This window comes from Lissotriton vulgaris, unplaced genomic scaffold (assembly GCF_964263255.1).
Source record: "Lissotriton vulgaris unplaced genomic scaffold, aLisVul1.2 SCAFFOLD_511, whole genome shotgun sequence".
NCBI lineage: Eukaryota > Metazoa > Chordata > Amphibia > Caudata > Salamandridae > Lissotriton > Lissotriton vulgaris.
Genome location: NW_028252725.1, coordinates 345250 through 365625, shown reverse-complemented (window position 1 = coordinate 365625; position 20376 = coordinate 345250).

Here is a 20376-nt window from a genome sequence, read left to right as displayed (position 1 = left end):
GATCCACTTGCACACCCAGTAAGGATTTGGAATTGCAAATTCATCAATATGAAACACTATACTGCTACTATTCTGCATGTAGGATATAGTACTCAATAGCCTTTCCCTACCTTCCCTCCATGCTAATCCAATGCGAGAAGCAGGCCCGTCATACTGAACACCCCATCCAGTGCCATTCACGACCCTTGCATGTAACGCACACATGCCCTACCTCTTCCCAACACCGCACCCTGTCTCCATGGAGAACTCTGATATAGCAAGAGCTGTTTAGAACCTTGGCACCTGTACGCCACCAGGGACCAATGGTGCTTTCTGTTTGCTTCAAAGGATATCCGAAAAGAAGGGCTTCACCCAAATAACCCTCCACTTTCTGGGCTATGAATAAATTCAAAAGGAAAAATTAGGTTGTGGAACGAATATTATAACATTACTCCATCAGAGTACATTTAATTACTCCAACATATTGGGTCCTAATCCCAACAAATTTTAGTTTTTGTTAAACAAAAAACAAATCACATTCATGTGTCATTCCATGTCACAACCGTATTTAATTTCTTATCTCATTTCTTATATACAAAACATATATGCAGCATATATAATAAACAAAATTATTTTCTAGACCCCAATTCTTGGCAAAGCCAGTGTCCGTACATACAAACTCTGTGGCCGTCCACTGTGAGGTAACCCTACTGTACAAATGAGAGAGACATAACTCCACCTCAACACAATTCCTTTTGTTTGTACAGAACAAAATGTATGCCACTTTGAGAGATCAATGGGTTCCTCCAAAGATCTTCTAAAATACATGAACAACATTTCCTGGCTTCCCCATTATACATATTCCCAAATATATATGCACATGCACCATGTAGGCCACATCGCATGTGAAAAATCTTTACATTTCAATCTTTAAATTTCAGTTAACAAAGTGTTCTTGAGATGATGTGACGTAGCTGTAGACCCATGTGGATGATCCATTTCTACCAGAAATAACGAATTAAGAGGTGATAGCTGAATGGCAAAGGGGAAGAGTTATGCACCTCATACGCAAATCTATTTATAGGGCTGCATGAAAGTGAACATGTCCAGTTTGTTGGGCTATCTGCATATATTGAAAATGTTCTTCATGTTCTATAGGTTTGTGGAGGACACAATAACTAATTGAATACTCAACAATAATATATTTAATTCCAAACTAATAGCGCCTAGCAGTTTTGCTGAAACACCTTGTTTAGATATTTCATTCTTTTTTCATCAAGGCAAGCTGGTGTCCAAGATCTTTTCTAAACGTACCACAGTTGGCTCTATTTTGTACATGAGGAGCCACCATCCCAGTCACTAAGACGATAATATGCTGGAAAGTGAGTTTGTGTGGACAATGTACATGCTACACTCATTCAACATATTTCAGACTTACGCCTCTCAACTGCATGAGTGGTTTCTCAATAAGGATATGAGGAACACATGATGGAAGTGTTTTAGCTTGTGTGAGGAACTGAAAGACAACACCTTTCCTTGCCAAGGACCAATAGTTTGGCTCTTGGTTAAGAAAAAATGAGAATTATAACCAAGTTTTTGGTCTCAAGTATATAGGAATTTGCAGAATTATTAGCATATGCTTACAAATGAACCTGATCCAAATAATGATTTAGAGATAAGGTCATTGTCTCTTTTTCAAGGGTAAGCAATACAAATACATGTGATTATTCAAACCCAATCTGATCTAGACACGAAGGCCTAATCACCTTCAGGGGCTCATGATATATCGATTACCTGGACTATTTACTGCATTAGAATTCGCAAGAACACATCATTTGGAATCCTATATTCATTAGTTAATTAACTGTCACCTATATACTGCTGCACCCACATCGAAGATGGACACTGCAGGTTCTGAAAGAAGACACGAGCTGCATTAGGGACCTGGGGTCTTAGAGGTTGACAGTCAGGATACTCTATTACAAGGGGACGGTTACCCCATCCATTGTATTACAAGCACTAGAACGTATAATGCACTTGTAGGATGGCAGATGGGGCATCTGCCACCTTTGAGATGGATTATCATTATTACTATTATCATTATTATTTAGCATTTGTAGAGCGCGTATCTACCCAGCGCCATCCCAGCGCTAGCGACTAAACAAGGGTGAACGTTTTTAACAGTACAGACAGTATGTGCTCGATTATAGGGAGGAGTGTTAGAAGAGCCAAGTCTTGAGGAGTTTTCGGAAGGGAAGATGGCGAAGTTCCGTGCGAAGGTGTGAGGGCAGGGCTAGAGTCGGGGGTACACGTGGGTGGACGGTGTACCCCCACTCTTTTCACGGGGTGGACGCCGTCCCCCCTGCCAAGAAGCTGGGCCCCACGTGTCCCCGTGTAATTTTCAGACACCAGGACACGTTGCGCGCGTGATGTCATGAGGTCATTTGCATATTGTCAGTCCCCCCACCTATTTTCATAGGACTTGTGGCCTGTGTAAGGGCATTGTGTTCCCGAGTCTGGCAACATTGTAGGCAAAGGATCTCCCTCCACTTCTTGCTCTTCTAATTTTGGGGGTAACTGCAAGGTTGAAATAGGCAGAGAGCAAACATCCCTCAGGGCGATAGAGGGTGATGAGGAAGTTCACATATGATCTTATGGGCTATGCACAGTGCATTGTACTTTATTCTTTGCAAGCTAGCTAGCCAGTGTAAGGTCTTCAGAGCTGGTTTGACCGACTGATGTTTTGGGATCCCCAGCACCAGTCTTGCAGCACAGTTCTGTGGAGCTTCCTTGTTGTTGCCTTGGGAGCTCCTAGGTAGAGGGGGTTTCCATAATCCAAACTTGATAGGATCAGGGTCTGTCTCAGGATCCTTCTCGCATTCATAGGTAGCAGGTTTCCATGGTGCGGGAACTAGACCTGTGCTGATAGACAGATTTATCATCTCCAGCATAGGGAAGAGTATTGTATTTCCGGCTATAAGTAGGACCTGGGGGGTGGGGGGCTGATCACAGGGTATCCATCCCCCAGCTCTAATCGAAGCCCCCGGTTTTCAGATATACTGTGCTGCTACACATCCGCTGGCCACTCATTTTGTAGTTTTTTTAATACTAGTAACATCAAGCAGGAATTCTACTGGATACCACTTTTAATGCATCACTATATTTAGTGAATAATTGTCCAGAAACATATGTCTTTGCTGCACGTGTTTTTCCTGCGCAATTACATAGAGCTGCACCATACATCCCTAAAGGACAAAAGCTGCTCTCTACCTACACTCGTCTTTTAAATGTCTGTGTTATATTGAAAGGGCAACACAGAGCTTACAAACAGCAGTCTTTTCATTTGCACTGTGATTTGAGTTCATAAGCTCTGTTGCATGGCCGGCACCCTGCACAAAATCAATGTTCTTCCAATGGACACCTATCTTTTCTGCTCCCCCATGAATGTGTGCCTTCCCAGTGTGCTCTAGAAATCATAAAGCAGTCGCTGCTTTCAGGCTTGGTAAAGAGGCAGACTAGCCCCACAGGAACACTGAGCCACCAAGCATGAAATTATCAAGCGTTTTTTATGTGAATCTTCGCCACTTATTGATATACCACAATCTTGAGTCAATCAGAGCATGTGCAATCGATTGCACGGTTATAATAGTATGCTGTGAATTGTTATGTGTTGCAGAGTTTCTGAGCTCTCCCTGTAAAGCAGTAACCCTATTAGAAACCTGGCTTTGCAATTTTACTTGCCTTTATATGTAAAGCCTTTAGTGCCAATATCGGCCCGCACACCAGCCCCCCATAACATATTGTATATCCCATAAATAAACAGACAAGACAACTGGTTGATGGGAAAACGTAGCTGCAGGTTTATTAGCATAACTTATGCCAAAACATGGTGGGTTATCTTACAGACGATCCAGAGGCAAGCCGCCCCTCGCAGCTTGCCACCTGATAGGCCAAGTAGCATTGCAGCCTTGGCCAGACGGTGCTTAGCGGTTGTGGTGAGAGGATAGCCCCTCCCATATCCCGTGAACCATTGGGCCACCCTCTTGCTCACACCCTCCCATACGAGGGGCGGAGCGTTCAAGCGACCCCCGGTTGTCCAGGTTTCCAACCGCCCGTAGGATAACGGGGTGCCATGGCACCCGAGGGTCCACCGCACAGATCTCCCAGGGATATTGGGCCTCAGCACCCTTTGTGCTTCTGAATAGGGTACTCCTGATTACCTTTCCGCCTCTGGATCGTCCAGTAACTCTGCCACAGCCCTTGTTGTGGCGACCGTCGCAGCCAGGGCCACCCACCTGAGCTCACTTCCTTACTCGCAGCCTGCTGATACTAAAGCTTCCTGAAGGTCCAACAGGAATAGGTCCATGCCTACCCTGGAGAGGTGAACTCCTTCCTCCTCTGGTGGATTTTGCGTGAAGTTCCCCATGTCTAATTAAGACAAAACCCATCAGCTCGGCGAAATTACGCATAGTGCAGTTAACCCTCCTGCACGCTACCTCTAACGCCTGCCCAGAACGTGCCCCGAGCCAAACCAGGCGTGGCGTGATCTCAAACCACCACAGCTCACAGGACCCTAATAAGTTACCTATCTTGGTAATGTTCACCTTCATGTCCCTCAGCAGAAATCTTTTACCCAGAATAGGTAGGTCGTTCCCTCCCAGGTGCAGTACTAGCATGTCTGGGGGATGGGGGCTCCCCTGCAATTCTTGTATCAATATGCCCAGGACCCCATTCCAACGCAAGCCATTGAATCCACGCCATACAAATTGAGTTTTGATAAACCCATGTTTCCACTTCCTGCTTTCGGCCCACAGAGCCAACTTGGAGACACCCTCGTGGCCCAACACCCAGACTGTTGTTCCTGGTAAATAAAGAGAAGTGGAGTATGAAACTACTTTTATTAACACACGTTAAAACCACACTGCAAATCGATACATAACATAACATACTGTTGCAGGACAGGGCCCGATAACTAGCCGCCCAATGATTATATGGCTAGTGGCCAGGTTGGCTTCATAATTACTGCTTTTTATTTCTATTAAAACACTCCTAACATTCTGTTGAAAAACTGCAACCTAGATATTGATTTCTGGTCTCTTGTAACAATTTGAATGCCATGTCCCCACTTAATTTATGCCTTCTATGTATAAACCCTCGGAGAATGCTGTGGTGGCTGCGCCTATGAGGAAGGAGTGCGTGCAAAAACGCTTGCCCGGTGTAGATACACCTGACCACACCAAACTTGCTTGCATGACATGTTACACTTGATATTTGGAAAGAGGGGTGCCATCTGCATGTATGAGGAGATACCCATCCACTGCCGGGCGTATGGCTACATAGGCAACCAGTAGACTAACTGGGCAGAACTTGTTCAGTCCTAGGCTTTCCAACCAAAACACTTTCCCTCTCCCCCGCTGGTCAGTTTTAGATTGTCGCAGCGTGATCTTGAGTGCATTGCCTATCACTGACACATCTTGCAACTGGATTGCTACACCAGTCGTGTCGTTCTTAGATCTAGCCACCAGTTCGCAGATCCTAAACGCACCAAAGAAGGCCAAGCTGAAATTGGTGGCGAACAGTGACGCCTCAAAATCTGAGGTTGTGACCTGGGGCAGACAATTGATCATGCCTTGTAGCGTATGGAAGTCAATGGGCGATCTGCTGTCAGGTGCCTTGGGTTTGCTTCTAGCCCACCCTTTTAATGCTGCCTTAATTACAATGGTCTTGGTAGGGTCAGCCTGTCCCTTTAGCTTGGCGTGGTGGCTGACGGCTGCTAGGTGGCCCACTATCCACGAGTGGCTCTTCTTGTTGTCTTTAGCCCACAGGATGAAAGCCTGCACTCTCAACTCAATGGCTGCCCCAGTGTCCTCCCATGCCCCAACTGTGGCACAAAATTTTTCAACGCATGCTTTGTATCTCTTGTTGGTCTTAGGTGCCAGCGACAGCTCCCCAGGGCCCTCATTCATTTTACCACTTCAACAGGTACCAGAGATGTGCCGGGAAGGGGGTGGCTTCCTCTCTCGCTCTCGGCTATGCTTCTCGAAACCGTTGCCACTGAAAACGAGAGAGAGCATCAGCCGCAATGTTCTTGGTACCTTGAATGTGGCGCGCCCTGCATTCAATATTGTTGTACAGGCAAGCTCGCACCAGCTCGCGCAGTAAGCATAACACCATGGGGCAACTGGCAGAGTAGGAGTTTATGGCTTGCACTACTGCCAAGTTGTCCAACCAAAGCAGGACCCTTTTGGCGGACAATATTGCAGTTAAACAGGTGGCTGGTCAACTGGCGTTGACACAGACTTAATTGCGCACAGCCTAATAAATTTGTTGATCTAAACACTGTTTATTCTCATCATAAACTTTGTTTTATTCATATTTCGTTCACTGTTGTTTTCAGCATTCATACTATAACATTATTTAACATTTCACGTTATTCATATTGAGTCACATCAATACAATGTTCAATGTATAAACAAAAAGAAAACAATCAATGCAAAGTAGGTTAGATTGGCATTCGCCCAATGCATTTCAGGACGTTAGGAGAGTCCCTTCGTCAGGGGCACCACTGTAAAAAAACATAATATACAGGCACATCAGTATATCGTAAAACATTTCAAATGTACAAGAAAAAAGTCTTAAAATATCATCTTGCTAAAAACAAAAATAGTACCTTCACCATTATCACCCATGTGATATTTGTGTTAGGAAAAACTTTTTAACTCACACCAAAGGACCAAAATTCCGAGAGGTTGCGGAGTAGCTGAAGTCAATCAACATAAAAAAACTGTAAACAAGAATTCAAACCAATGATATAGAACTCAATGTTATTCCCTGTCAGTCACATAACATCAATACATGGCATAAAAGCCACTGATTTGCATACCTATTGACTTGGTTCCACAAGCGGGTTATGAAAGTTTCACCAATCAGACTCCGTATTACACTCTTTATACTCGAACCAATGCCGACCTGTAACGTGTTGACAGAAAGTCATCACTATCTTATATCCTCATTTTACCATCAAACAATCACGACGGTAGTCTGTACATACCTCGTGTAGCTTCAAAAAAGGCTCTTTATTCTAATAGTCGTACTACATCCACTCAACACCGCAAGTGATCGTCAAACCTGTTGAATAATTACAAAAGAGCCATCACTCTACTGCTCACAAGTACTCCATGCCAAACTGCCATGAAACGCTCATGATTCTCACAATATTGCAGGCCATAAGTGGAAAGCCACAACAATGGGAAAAACCTCCAGGACAGTGATCTTTGCTGTAACCTTTTTCTTAAGCCAGGCGTTGGGCCATTTCTGAGCGCACCAATCCCTGTCTAAGATGGCGCCAAAACTGTGCTTACCAGATGCATCCGTGTAGAGGGCAAGGTCGGGGCTGCCAGCCCAGGGAGCCCTCCAAATCACTGCCCCATTGAAATTGACCAGCAACTCAGCCCACATGGCCAGGTCATGCTAAATGCCTTTGCTCAACTTCACCATGTGGTGCTTTTTCAAGATACCGGCAGTAGCCCTAGCGAGTCTCCTGGCAAAGACCCTACCTGCTGGGATGATTCTAGAAGCAAAGTTGAGGAGACCTAAGATGCCCTGGATGCACACCAGGGAGGCCCTAGCCAATCCAGCTAGCGCTTGAATTTTGTTCACCAGGTCGCGCACTTTTTCTGCTGGTAATCTCGACTCCCCTGCAATAGTATCAATCTCTATTCCCAGGAAAGTCAACATTTGTGCTGGCCCCACTGTCTTACCAGGTGCGAGGGGGACCCCCAAGTGATTTGTGAGAAGTACGAAGTCTGACAATGCCTGAGCACAAAGCTGTGTCCCGTCACTCCCGATGAACAAAAAGTCACCTAGGTAATGAGTCACCCCTTCCTCACCGTGCGTGTCTTGGAGTGCCCATTGCAGAAAACAACTGAAAGCTTCGAAATACGCACAGGACAAAGCGCAACCCATGGGCAAGCATTTGTCATAGTAGAACTTACCGTCTAGCTTGAAACTTAGTAGGTGATAGCTGCTCGGGTGAACTGGTAGTAACCGAAAAGCTGATTCAATGCCTGCTTTGGCTAACCAGGCCCCTCTGCCCGCCCTCCTGACCAAGTCTAATGCTACGTCCAGCGTACAGTATGACACAGAGCATACTCCATCCTCTAAACCATCATTGACCAAAGTCCCTTTAGGGTAGGAGAGATGATGAATGAGTCTGAAGGCACCTGGTTCTTTCTTGGGTACTACCCTGAAGGAACCAAAATATTATACTAATGGACTATATTCACTAATAGCACATATACCTTATTCATGAATAATAAATCAGTCGTCAATGGAGAAGGTTCAATCATTTATTCTGCAAATACAAGCCCTGACAGGGGAGCCTTAGTCTACACGACCCTCGGAGGTGCGCAGAGGAGACTGACTACATACAAGCAGGGCAAAGCATATATACGTTTCACACATAGCACAATGTCACCTTACTAGGAAAGATACAACTTGTCAGGGAGCCAGCAGGAAGACCCATATAAGGCACAATTGATTGCTAGTAGCTGGGCCTAAGCTATTCCGGGGGCAGGTCAGTAAGGGGCCTCCCTTTCTATCTGTAGCTCGGGGAGTACAGGAACGGGATCTGCTAGAATGTGCGCATCCCACAAGAAGGGCAGGTGTGACCTTGGGTTTCCCTGAGCTACAAACTAACGAATGGAGCAGACAGCTAGGTCTGCATCGTGGTTTCGTGCAGAAAGCCTAATCACGTGATTTCAGGGAAACAGTATTGGAGACAGAGAAACGAAACAAGAGGGCTCTGGTCATACGAATAGGTTTAGGCAACACTGAAGTGAATCGTTCCTCACTATAATAATACAATGTGAATAATGCAATGCTAACGTGCGGTTATAAGGTTATATTGTATATATTAGGCCAATCACAGGTATTTATCGTATTTATATCCCATCAGACGGCCCTTTTGGCCTACTATAGCCAATATAACTAGATTTATTCTACAAACACTCCCTCATCGATCTGCATAAGATCTGAGACCTCTTTCTGGATCATTTGTTTGTCGAATTTGGCCTGTCGAGAGATTTGCAAGGCAGACATTATTCTAGCCGCACAGAAAGAACAACAAGCCGGGCCACAATGGAGACATAGGCAGCAAGTAAATATGACTCCAAAGGCTCCAGCAAGAATCATGAATATCTTCCAACCCCAGATGGATAAAAGACCACAGAACCATCCACTAAGGGACCAAGTACCATTGTCGACATGTGCTTCATTAGCTAACCGGTGAAGTTTCTGGATTGCGAGGTGTATAGTAGGGGCCGAATCAGGAATGAAAACACAACAAGAGCTGCCGATCACGCGACAGGCTCCACCCCTATCTGCTAAGATGACGTCAAGAACCATTCGGTTCTGAAGCGAAACAAGCCTCGTAGCCTGAAGCTCAACAGTAATATTCGTCAGAATCCCAGTTGTGGTCTGAACCACGGTTTCCACTATTCTCAACTGGCGTCTTATACTACGGCTATTGAAAATCGGTCCCCAAAAAGGAGTGAGACCTTTGGAAATATCTTCGAACTGTTGCAAGGAGGTGTCAGTCTGATCAGTACTATCAGTATCAAAACTCCTAATGCTCCTATTAGATTCCATCTCTCGTCTAACTAGTTGATGCGTCTTATGATAATCAGATGGGGCAACATATACTGGGGGTAGAGGAACGAGAGGTAACACCGCCCTGCCCATCCCCGGGGAAGCCAGGTATATGCGTTTTCATCGCACACAAAATATACGTTAGGGGGAGTAATCACAGGAGAAGCACTGTATGTCTGCAGGGTATAAGTGTAATTACATCTACTGCGACCTACCTTAATATGACCTTGTCCCTGGATGCAAAAGGGGGAAGTGCTATTTATAATGGGAATTGGCAAAGCTTTGTCATTAGTGACATTTTGTTCTTTAAAATGCTGAAAATACATGGTGGAGTTGAAAAGTTCAAAATCCTGCATTTCCTTTTGTAACCAGGTAGCATTTTCATATTCAGTGCATATATTCATACAAACATTTGGGTCCAGGGATCCCGCTCCTCCATTTCCTTCAGCATCAAATCCTTGGTGCTGCTCTATATATTTCAGAATGGCCTCATAGTCCTTTTCAGTATATATCTTAGGTTCAGCTACATAGTGGGAATACATCAATGACAATAATTGGAACCAGGCTTCACAGCTAGCTAAGTGGGACAAGGGCAGGGAAATGAATAATTCATGCTGATGCATTACTGACGGAAGTAACCCACAGACCCAACAATTCGTCTTGTTGGTAGTGCTATGGGTCTGATGTAACATTTCAATAAAAACATTTTTCGCATAAGTTTCTTTGTGTCTAGCCTTATGTGGAGGTAGGGAATAAAAGAGATGTTCTTCTGGGGCAGGGGTAGTTCCTAGCAGTTTCTGTACAGAGTGCTTAAATTCTAAATACACAAATACACACATTAAAATTACCGTAATTACAACAATAAAAGCAACAAATGCCACCTTCACTCTGGTGGTCCATCCGGAAAACGATTGCGTATTATCAATATAGCGTCGAGGGGCAATTGGTCGTTCATCCTCCATGACAAATCGGGCAAAGGGAAACATGCTCTCTATAAGTCCAAATTCTAACTCGGATCCTCTCTAAAAGCCCAAAAACTAATCTTTGTATCCACAAAGCACGCACACCACCAGAGGATTCTTCTTTCTGCTGAGGGATCTTCTCCCTGTGTCCGTTAGAGCCTCACAGGCAGACTCCTATCGTTCATCAAAAAGAACAAGCCTTGTATCCCAATGATACGACAGCGGCCCTTAACTCAGTCTTTCTTTCTGAACAGAGCTATTTAACACAATGTTCCAAGCTCTCATCGGGTTCAGTCCAGTGTCTCGCTCCATACCCCAGTAATTCTATCAGACGTTTTTCACCTCAAGTGTTTGTCTAGCTCCTACCATTGGAAGCTGGGGTACTGCGCTGTTTTCGGGGCCGCAGGTCGTATTTACAACGGCCAGGTTGCTCCTGGTCAGAAAACAATTCTGCTGCAAGGGCATCTGATGCGTTCAAAACTTGTGGTGCCTTGGAAATGACAGCCTCCGCTGATTGAGCTGTTTCACTTGCGATGGTGGGTAACACCTCATTCGGTTGCCCTACTTCTTGGGCGTCTGAAAAAGGCACAAAGTTTTGAATCAGCTCTCTTTCCTGGCTCGGAATTCCTTCTTGGTTTTGTAGAATAAATGGCAAAGGCAGCGGCAGGCGTTTTAGATGAGTGACGTGGATCTAGTGCTTTCTTCCATGCACTTTCACCGCCGTTCTCGTTACCAGGAGGATCTGATAAGGCTCTGACCACCTGGGCTCCAAACTCGATTTCCGTTGGTAGTTCTTCACCAGTACCCACTGGCTAGGTTCCAATCGATGTCCAGGACCCTCCGGTAGTGGCTGCAATGTGTCCGATACCTGTTGATGAATAGAACGCAAATCTTTAGTCAAGGCGTACAGGTAGTCTGTCATCAAAGTGTAATCAATTTCCCTAAAGGATCGGGGTCTGGGGACTCCCCACACATTGGCGGGTCTGCCAAAGATCACCTCGTAAGGGGACAGTCCAGTTCTAGTGTGAGGGGTTGTTCTTAGAGACAGCAGTGCCAATGGGAGTGCATTAGGCCAATTTAATCCAGTGCTCTCACAGATTTTAGCTATTTATAATTTCAGGGTGCCATTATATTTTTCAACTAGTCCAGCCGACTGGGGGTGTCTGGCGGCATGGAACTTCTGTTTTATCTGCAATCCTTTACAAACGCTCTGTACTAGCTGAGCATTAAAATGAGGCCCGTTGTCGGACCAGATGACACAGGGCAAACAATATCGGGGCAGGTATTCTTTAAACAGGGCTTTGGCAGTTGCAACTGCAGTGGCTTCTTTAGTAGGGTAGGCTTCAACCCATTTACTAAAAGCACATACCACCACTAATACATACTTTAGATTATTCACTCTTTCCATCTGGATGTAATCAATTTGTATTACCTCAAAGGGCAAGGACAGTGGGGCAAAATTTCCACTCAAAACAGATTCTCTACCTCCTGGATTGTGGCGGAAACACACCGGGCAATATTTCACTATATGTGCTGCAGTTTTGGAAATGTTTGGGTTGTTCCATACTGGATCTAATACGGCGCAAATACCTTTCGCGCCTATGTGGGCTGGACCATGGGCCATCGTCTCTACAGCATATACTAATGCATTGGCAGTAACCATCGTTGCTTTTCAGATAGATCTATCCAACAATCATTCTTATCTAATTTTCCTACTTCCTTTTCCCATCTCTGTACTTCATCTACTGTTGCTTCCTCCTGTAGTTCTTTCACACTTTCAATAGTATTGTCAAACAGGGATGTTTCAGCTACCCATCCAGTGGAATCAACAACTTTTTATGGGCGCTGCACTTGATGATGGCCACCTTCTCTGGTAGTGTCAAAGCAAATAGCAATCGGTCAATTAAGGGGCCATGTTGAATTTTCTGGCCATGTGTAGTAAAGAAACCCCTCTCCCTGCACAGCCTCCCAAAACTATGGGCCACGCCAAAGGCATACTGGCTGTCCGTAAAAATGTTCACCCTCAATCCTTCACTCAATTCGCATGCTCTTAACAAGGCTATTAGTTCAGCTGCCTGGGCTGAGTGATGGGAAATCCTTGCGACCTCCACCACTGTCCTTAATGCCGCATTAGCAGCTGTCGCAGTGCCATCTGGTAACTTAAAACAAGAACCATCCACATACAACTCCCCTTGAGGTTCAGATAAAGGGATGTCAGTAAGAAATACGCATCCCTTCGTTTCCTCTTCTGTTCTAAATATACAATCATGGACGTCGTCCTTTTCATTGTTTGAAGGGAGGGGTAGTAATGTGGCTGGGTTCAGAGTGGCACATCTTTTGATCGTGATATGGGGTGCAAACAAGGTTAGCTCATACCCTGTCAATCTAGCACTCGTAAGGTGCTGGGTCTTAGTTCTGTTCAAAAGAATATCTACAGCATGCGGTACCATGACTGTGAGGTCTGTAACGATTCCCTCTGATTGCCGGATGGCCACCGCTACTGCAGCAGTGTCCCTCAGTCAACTCGGGAGGGCTTGTGCAACAATATCCAAGACTGATGAAAAGAATGCACAGGGTCTCTGCTTCCCACCAAAACCCTGTGTTAACACTGAAAGGGAACAGCCATCCACCTCGTGCACATAAAGTGAAAAAGGCTTTCAGCAATCTGGAGTACCCAAGACAGGTGCAGAACAAAGAGCAGACTTTAAAGAATCAAAGGCTTCTTGACATTCATCCGTCCAGGGTAAGGGTTCATGCACATCTTTGGTTGTCAAATGCAACAAGGGTTTAGAGAGAAGTGAATAGTTAGGAATCCACCGGCGACAGTAAGAGGTAATGCCAAGAAAAGCACGAACATCATGTTGAGTACGAGGGACAGACATGTTAGTTGTTACAGATATTCGCTCTGGAGTCAATCGTCTCCCTGCTTTCGACAGTAAGTGGCCAAGGTAGGTCACTTCCTGTCGACAATACTGAAATTTAGACAGTGACACTTTATTACCCTTTTTAGCCAAACGTGTTAATAATTTGACCGTGGCCTCCTAGCAGCCTTCCTGTGTGTCGGAGGCCACCAGGTTATCATCCATATACTGGATGATTGTATTCCCTGCTGGTATAATTAATTCATCGAGGACTGATTTTAAGGCTTGGCTGTAAATGCTAAGACTCTCTGTATAGCCTTGAGGGGCGTGAGTAAATCTAAAGCTTCGGCCAGCTAATGAGAATCCGAAGATATGTCTGCTATCAGGATGAATTGGAATGCTAAAGAAAGCATTCTTTGAATCGATTACTGAAAAATACTGAGCTATGGGGGGAATCATTGTCAGAATAGCACTTATATCAGGTACCACCGGATATTGTGGGACCACAATTTTATTGACCTCTCGGAGGTCAATTACAAAACGATATGTATTTTAATAATCCAGGGCACCGTCAATTGGTGTCTTCTTTAAAATCGGTAAAATCGGACTGTTACAAACATTAGCAGCTGTCTCCTCCACCACTCACTTCTGGATGAGGTTGCGAATAATGTGCAACAAGGCCTGTTCACCTTCTGGTGAAATTTTATACTGCGGAATGCCGGGCAGCTGGACATGAGGTTTCAGAGTTATTGACACAGGGCTATTCTTAACAGACCAACATCGGTGTCTCCTGTAGCCCACAGTGTCTGAGGAATCGTAGAGAATTCAGGGTGAAGGCTCTCATTTTTGGCAAAATACTGGGCTGCATTCGGGGATGGTTTCTGCATCGTTAAATAGACACCATCGGGGGAACAATAAATCCGTGCATGTAACTTTTTCAAAATGTCCAGGCCCAAAAGATTTTCTCCACAATTTGAAGTTGAAAGAAAAGGTGAATGTATAGTAATGGGGCCTACAGTGAAGGGCAGAGGTTTAGAAACGGGGCTTACCACAGGTATTCCAGAGAATCCTACTGATACATTATTTTGGCCAGACAGACCAGCCCCTGGGACCAGTGTATGGGCAACTGAACTATTCATTGCCCCAGTATCCACTAGAAATGTTCCTGATGTTCCCAACATTTCCCCTTGTACATAAGGTCCCTCCTGGTCAACTGGCCCTCTGATGCCCTTCCTGTTTGCAATAGGAACATTGATTTATACCAATATTTGGGGGACCTCCTCTACCTCTTCCTGCCATTGCACCCGTCCTGCGCTCTGTCCTCTGCTAACTTGCTGCAACAGAACCCTAGTCTTCAAGTCCTTAGTCTTCTATTCTGACTTTACTTTACTTTCCTTCTCTCGATGTTCATAATATTGGGCCATACTGAGCATCACTGACGGGGCAGCCGTAGTCCACGTGCTCTCGGCTGCTTGGAGACGGCACATAACTTCGGGAAGCAAATTTGTAACAAACCGATTCCCAAACAACCGTATCCCACCTTCCGTTGATAGGCCTTGCCCACTAAAGTCTATACATACTTTCTCAAACCTGGTAAAGAAATCTGACACACTTTCATCCTTCTTCTGTCTACAGGCGGTTAATTTGTCCCAATCAACTTTTCTAGGAGGGAGGAGAGTCTGCATATAAGTAATAATTTTAGCAGGTACTGCTAGTACCTCATCTCTAGGTTTTTCTCCAGGCTTTCGTTCCTTATCCCAAGTTTTTAATTTGTCCCATGTCCCTCCCTACTAGGGGGCATGGTCCGTGTCATGTATTTGTCTCCAAATGTCTACCGGGATCAAAAGGCCAAAGAACAGCTCGATATCGGGTATTGTCATGATAGCAGAATTGGCGGCCTCAGTCAATTCCTTATAGTAAGCAGTGGGATTTTTACGGGGGTCAGGGAGCTGAGCTTTTAGAGTGAGGACCTTGCTTCGTTTCCAAGGGGTATAAACCCATTGTTCCTGAAGCCTAGCGTCCACACGAGCCCTAGTTACTTGGCCAGCGCCATCCCTTAATTCGGGTATTTCAGGATAAAAGAGGGGATGCACCTCTCTCATGGGGTGCTGTGCTCCCCAATCAGCGCACTTTCGGTGCATTCGTTCGTGATAATGCACAAGAGTTGCTACGTTCTGATAGAATTCATCAGCCTGTAATTGGAATTTAAAAGCTTGATCTCTTATATCATGCAGTATTTGAGGAGGTATTACCTCTTCGAAACACTGCTCCCATGGTGAAATTAATTGGATCGCCATATTCTCCAAAGCTAGTTGCTGCGCAACTGGTTCAAAATCTTTCATGGTGCTCCAAATGTCCTCCAAGGTGTAAATGGCGTTCCGCATCCACTGGGATGCCTGAACTACTATGGCCTTCCTTTCTTCCGTACCCAACAACGACCTAGTATAGAGTCGCTGATCACTCAAGTCAGGTCTAAGGCGATTGGGTGTGGTATCTAGGCAAGCCGTGTATCGGGGATCTATGGCAGTCTGAGTCGGAGGGGAGAGAAATACAGGGTGCAAAGGGGAAGGGACAGCTAGGTCCGGTTGGAAGGAAATCAAGGGTGAGGTAGTTGGTCGGAGAGTGGGAGGGGGAAGTAACGTACTCCGTACTGATCCGTCAGCAGGGACCGTGGCAGCCGTTACCGGTGCTCCCGCGACCGATGCAGTTCCAATTTGGCCCGTCCGTAACAAAGGCACGGCTGGGTCCAATCCCTGTGGGGCATAAGGAGGAGGTGGTCGGGCTTCTAATAACTCCTCTATTTCATCTCCAGTCTTCGGTCGAATCATATAACTTTTATCTGTCTCCAGATGGAACTGCCTATCCATTTGTGCGATATTTTCTTTCACCTTCCCTTTATCATAAGCTGTAGCTTTCTGGGTGACTGTCCTGATTTAAGCTTCCCCAATTTCTCTTCTCTTATCCGTCGTCGTTTTGTGTCCTTCAACCATAGGTTCAAGGAGTCAAACATCGACTGGCGGCTTTTCTTCATAAACAATTTGTTTTGGATGTAATTAATCTTTTTCTCGTCAAACGTCCCCGTTAGAGGCCATTGCAAATCGGAATTATCTTTGGTGTACTTATTCCAAATTGTATGAAACAAAATTGGTGTAAGACCGTGTTTCACATACATATCAAAACTGGGGCTGCCCCGGGGGGTGTGGGGGGGGGGGGGGGGGCACAGGCTGTCTTTCTTCCAGCCGCTTATCTCGCCGACAGCAGCACCCAAAACACATTTTACTACAACAAGACATTATTTGTAATGTTCACACAATTCTACTCATATACTCATTCACATTCGGACGCGTCCTCCTCACCACCCACACTCTCATATTCTTGTATTTTCTGGCAATAAAGTGCTGTAAAGCGTCGCAAGGCAATAACGTTACTTGTTCTATGCAAATGACATGTCTTCAAAACTAACAGAGCCCGTCGACTCCTGTTCGGGGAATCGATTCAAAAGAGTTCCGGACCAACAAAATTCAACAGCAAAAGGAACAGTCGCTAGACTGTTCTGAGATCACCTGGTAGGCGAGTCACAAACCCTCTTACAGGCCATCCCATGGTCCCGTTCTGGTTGGGCTGGGCGTCTGGGCACGTAGCTCCAGAACCCTAGCTTACCCAGTTGCTCCCAGGGCTTTCCCGAAGAGGATTCGGCCGAGCGAGTAACTCAGTACACCGCTAAGGCACCAGGTGTTGTCTCAAGTTTTCACCAAACAAGTCCGTGAGGTATCTACCCGCGCAGCCACTTCGCCGCAACATCAGACCCTCAGATTCCCTTGTGGTCCGGCTTCCGTCCGGCCACCTTCAAAAAGCAGTTAACCGCTACCAAGGAGACACTTCTTCCAAGTGTTTCTCATCCAATATAATCAAAATTCACTCACCTGGTGCACTCAGGTCGATTGCAAGTTCTCCACTGCCGACTCCTAGACAGACCGGCACAGTCTGTTTTTCTCTCGGGTTAAGCCCATAGGACTCCGGCGTAGGGTCTTCAGCAGCTGGGAGGGATACTGGGCTTGAGCGTGGAATTTCTTGTTTTCGTACCACAAACGGGTGTATCAAATCAGGATTCTCTTTTCAGTCCACCCACTCGGCCAGAACTCCTCCCTGTACCTTCTACTCCTGTTTACAGGAGGGGACGACCCTATCGCAGAGTCCCGGCGGAGTCGCCAACTGAAGGAACCAAAATATTATACTAATGGACTATACTCACCAATAGCCCATATACCTTATTCATGAATAATAAATCAGTCGGCAATGGAGAAGGTTCAATTGTTTATTCGGCAAATACAAGCCCTGACAGGGGAGCCTCAGTCTACACGACCCTCGGAGGTGCGCAGAGGAGACTGACTACATACAAGCAGGGCTACGTTTCACACATAGCACAATGTCACCTTACTAGGAAAGATACAACTTGTCAGGGAGCCAGCAGGAAGACCCATATAAGGCACAATTGATTGATTGCTAGTAGCTGGGCCTAAGCTATTCGGGGGCAGGTCAGTAAGGTGCCTCCCTTTCTATCTGTAGCTCGGGGAGTACAGGAACGGGATCTGCTAGAATGTGCGCATCCCACAAGAAGGGCAGGTGTGACCTTGGGTTTCCCTGAGCTACAAACTAACGAATGGAGCAGACAGCTAGGTCTGCCATTGTGGTTTCTTCCAGAAAGCCTAATCACATGATTTCAGGGAAACAGTATTGGAGACAGAGAAACGAAACAAGAGGGCTCTGGTCATACCAAAAGGTTTAGGCAACACTGAAGTGAATCGTTCCTAACTATAATAATACAATGTGAATAATGCAATGCTAACGTGCGGTTATAAGGTTATATTGTATATATAAGGCCAGTCACAGGTATTTATCGTATTATAATCCCATCAACCCCCAGGGGAGATACGACAAAGTACGAGGGACAGACATGGAGGGGGAAGCAGGAAAGGTCCACCCACTCTGACCAAAGATCTCTCCTTCTCTACTTTCGCCCTAACCACCTCTGGTTGTTCTTTTGCAGATCTGAGGTTGTCTGCGTCCTTGCTCCCCAGGGCACCTGTAAAAGGGATCTTGAAGCCTTCATGAAAGCCAAACAACAGCAAACGGCTGCTGCCTCTAAGGGATAGCGCCTGAGCAAGGGAGTGATGTTGTCTACAATAACTGGAGACACACCCACCGGAGCTTGCAGTGGGGAGGGGGTTGGATGTGAGGGGGAAAAAGGAGAAAAGGAGCACCCAATACCGCCCATGTGCTGCGCAGGGGCTGAGTGGGGAAGCATGGACGTGAGATTCCGTGACGATCGTAAGTGGTGTTTTCGACTCGCACAAATATGGTCGAATCTGGTATCTATGAACCGCAAATGACGAGTTTAGTGGGTGTGCGCAGTTTCGCTGTGCTAACCTGAACCGTTCGTTTGTTTCGTGGGTTTCTATCTGTACCCACGGGTTCCATCTTAGATATGGCATCCATTTTGTCTCTTGCCCTCAAGTAGCCAGCGAACGGACGCTGTCCGCTTCGCGACCCTGGGATTCCCAAGACCTTTGTGGAAGACACGTTTCCTTTGAAAGTGTCTTTATGATGAGGGGGATGATACTGTAAGGGAGATGTCCCCGCTCGAGGCTCATCTTGCCGTGCCGGTCTATTGTCTTAGCCGTGCATCTCATTAGGCACGTCCCTTTGATGCCTGCAGCTCGTGTTTCCCGATACCACCCCTTTTACACCCTTTCCGATCTCCCCACTGTTTCTGCCTTCCTCTGCACCTGTCCTTGTTCCTTCTTCGATCTGTTTACTGCAGATTGGAATGTACTAATGGTGGGAAGATGGGTTTTTACAGTTGGGAACCACCGAATGTTTCTGTACATATGTTCCGGACCTTGAATACATCAAAGCGACCCCTCTCGGGGATAATTATGGGAACCAAGTTGTAAACCTTTGTATACCATGTTAACGTATGAGAGAAAACTGTATAAAAGGAGCGATCCACAGTAGCAAATTGAATCAGGCTCCGTGAACCTACGTTATGTACTTCTCGTGACTTCTGTGTTCCCTGCAGTAATAAACTTCGAATCTTTGACGCCGAAGGAAGTGTCCCGTGTCTCTGTCATTTGTACGCCGGAACAGGTTACCCACGAAGGTTTCAGGTGTTGTCCCTTGGCACCGCTGGGTCTTAGAAAAACCCAGTCCTTCAGTTGGCGCCCATAGTGGGGCTGCATCAGTGGTACCGGTCCAAGCCCGACGATCGTGAGGAACTTCGTGTGAAATCTCCGAGGGAAGGTGCACCCCGCTTCATCGATCCTGTTGTCGAAATAAGTGGCCCGACGACTTTTCCCGCGAAGATTCCCGCCTCCTGACGGCTGCGACGGACTGCTGCCCTGACTGTAGACCTGTTTTGGCGCCCGGCGTAGACCTTGGTACAGCGAGACGATTGACGGGCCTTCCTGGTGACGCCATCAATCTTTGAGTTAAGTATTTGTGGGTCGCTCCCAGAGTCCTTAGTTGTGGTTCTTAGTTGTTGCATGGTTCCATTGCATTTGTGGTTCTTCGTACTTGGTTCTTTGTTGTGATATTTGACGACTGCAGCCGCCAAAAACCGAGGGTTTTTGCTCTTTGCAGGGACTTGGTAAATCCCGTAACCCTTGAAGTTTGTGAAACTCGGCTAGTGTGCAAGATGCCTGGTCGTAGTACTTTGTTCAGTTGTTTCAGACGTTGTGGTACGGATTCCCGACTGGAGGACTCGTGTCCGATACCTCCGGTTGGAACTCCCACTTATGAGCTTTATAGCAAGCATGGGTTAGGTCCGATTACCTTTAATGAATATTGGATTCGCTACACCAAAAAAGATGGAGTCCTTAGTTGGCCACCTTATGGTAGTTTCGAGACCCCGATTTTAGATAATCTTG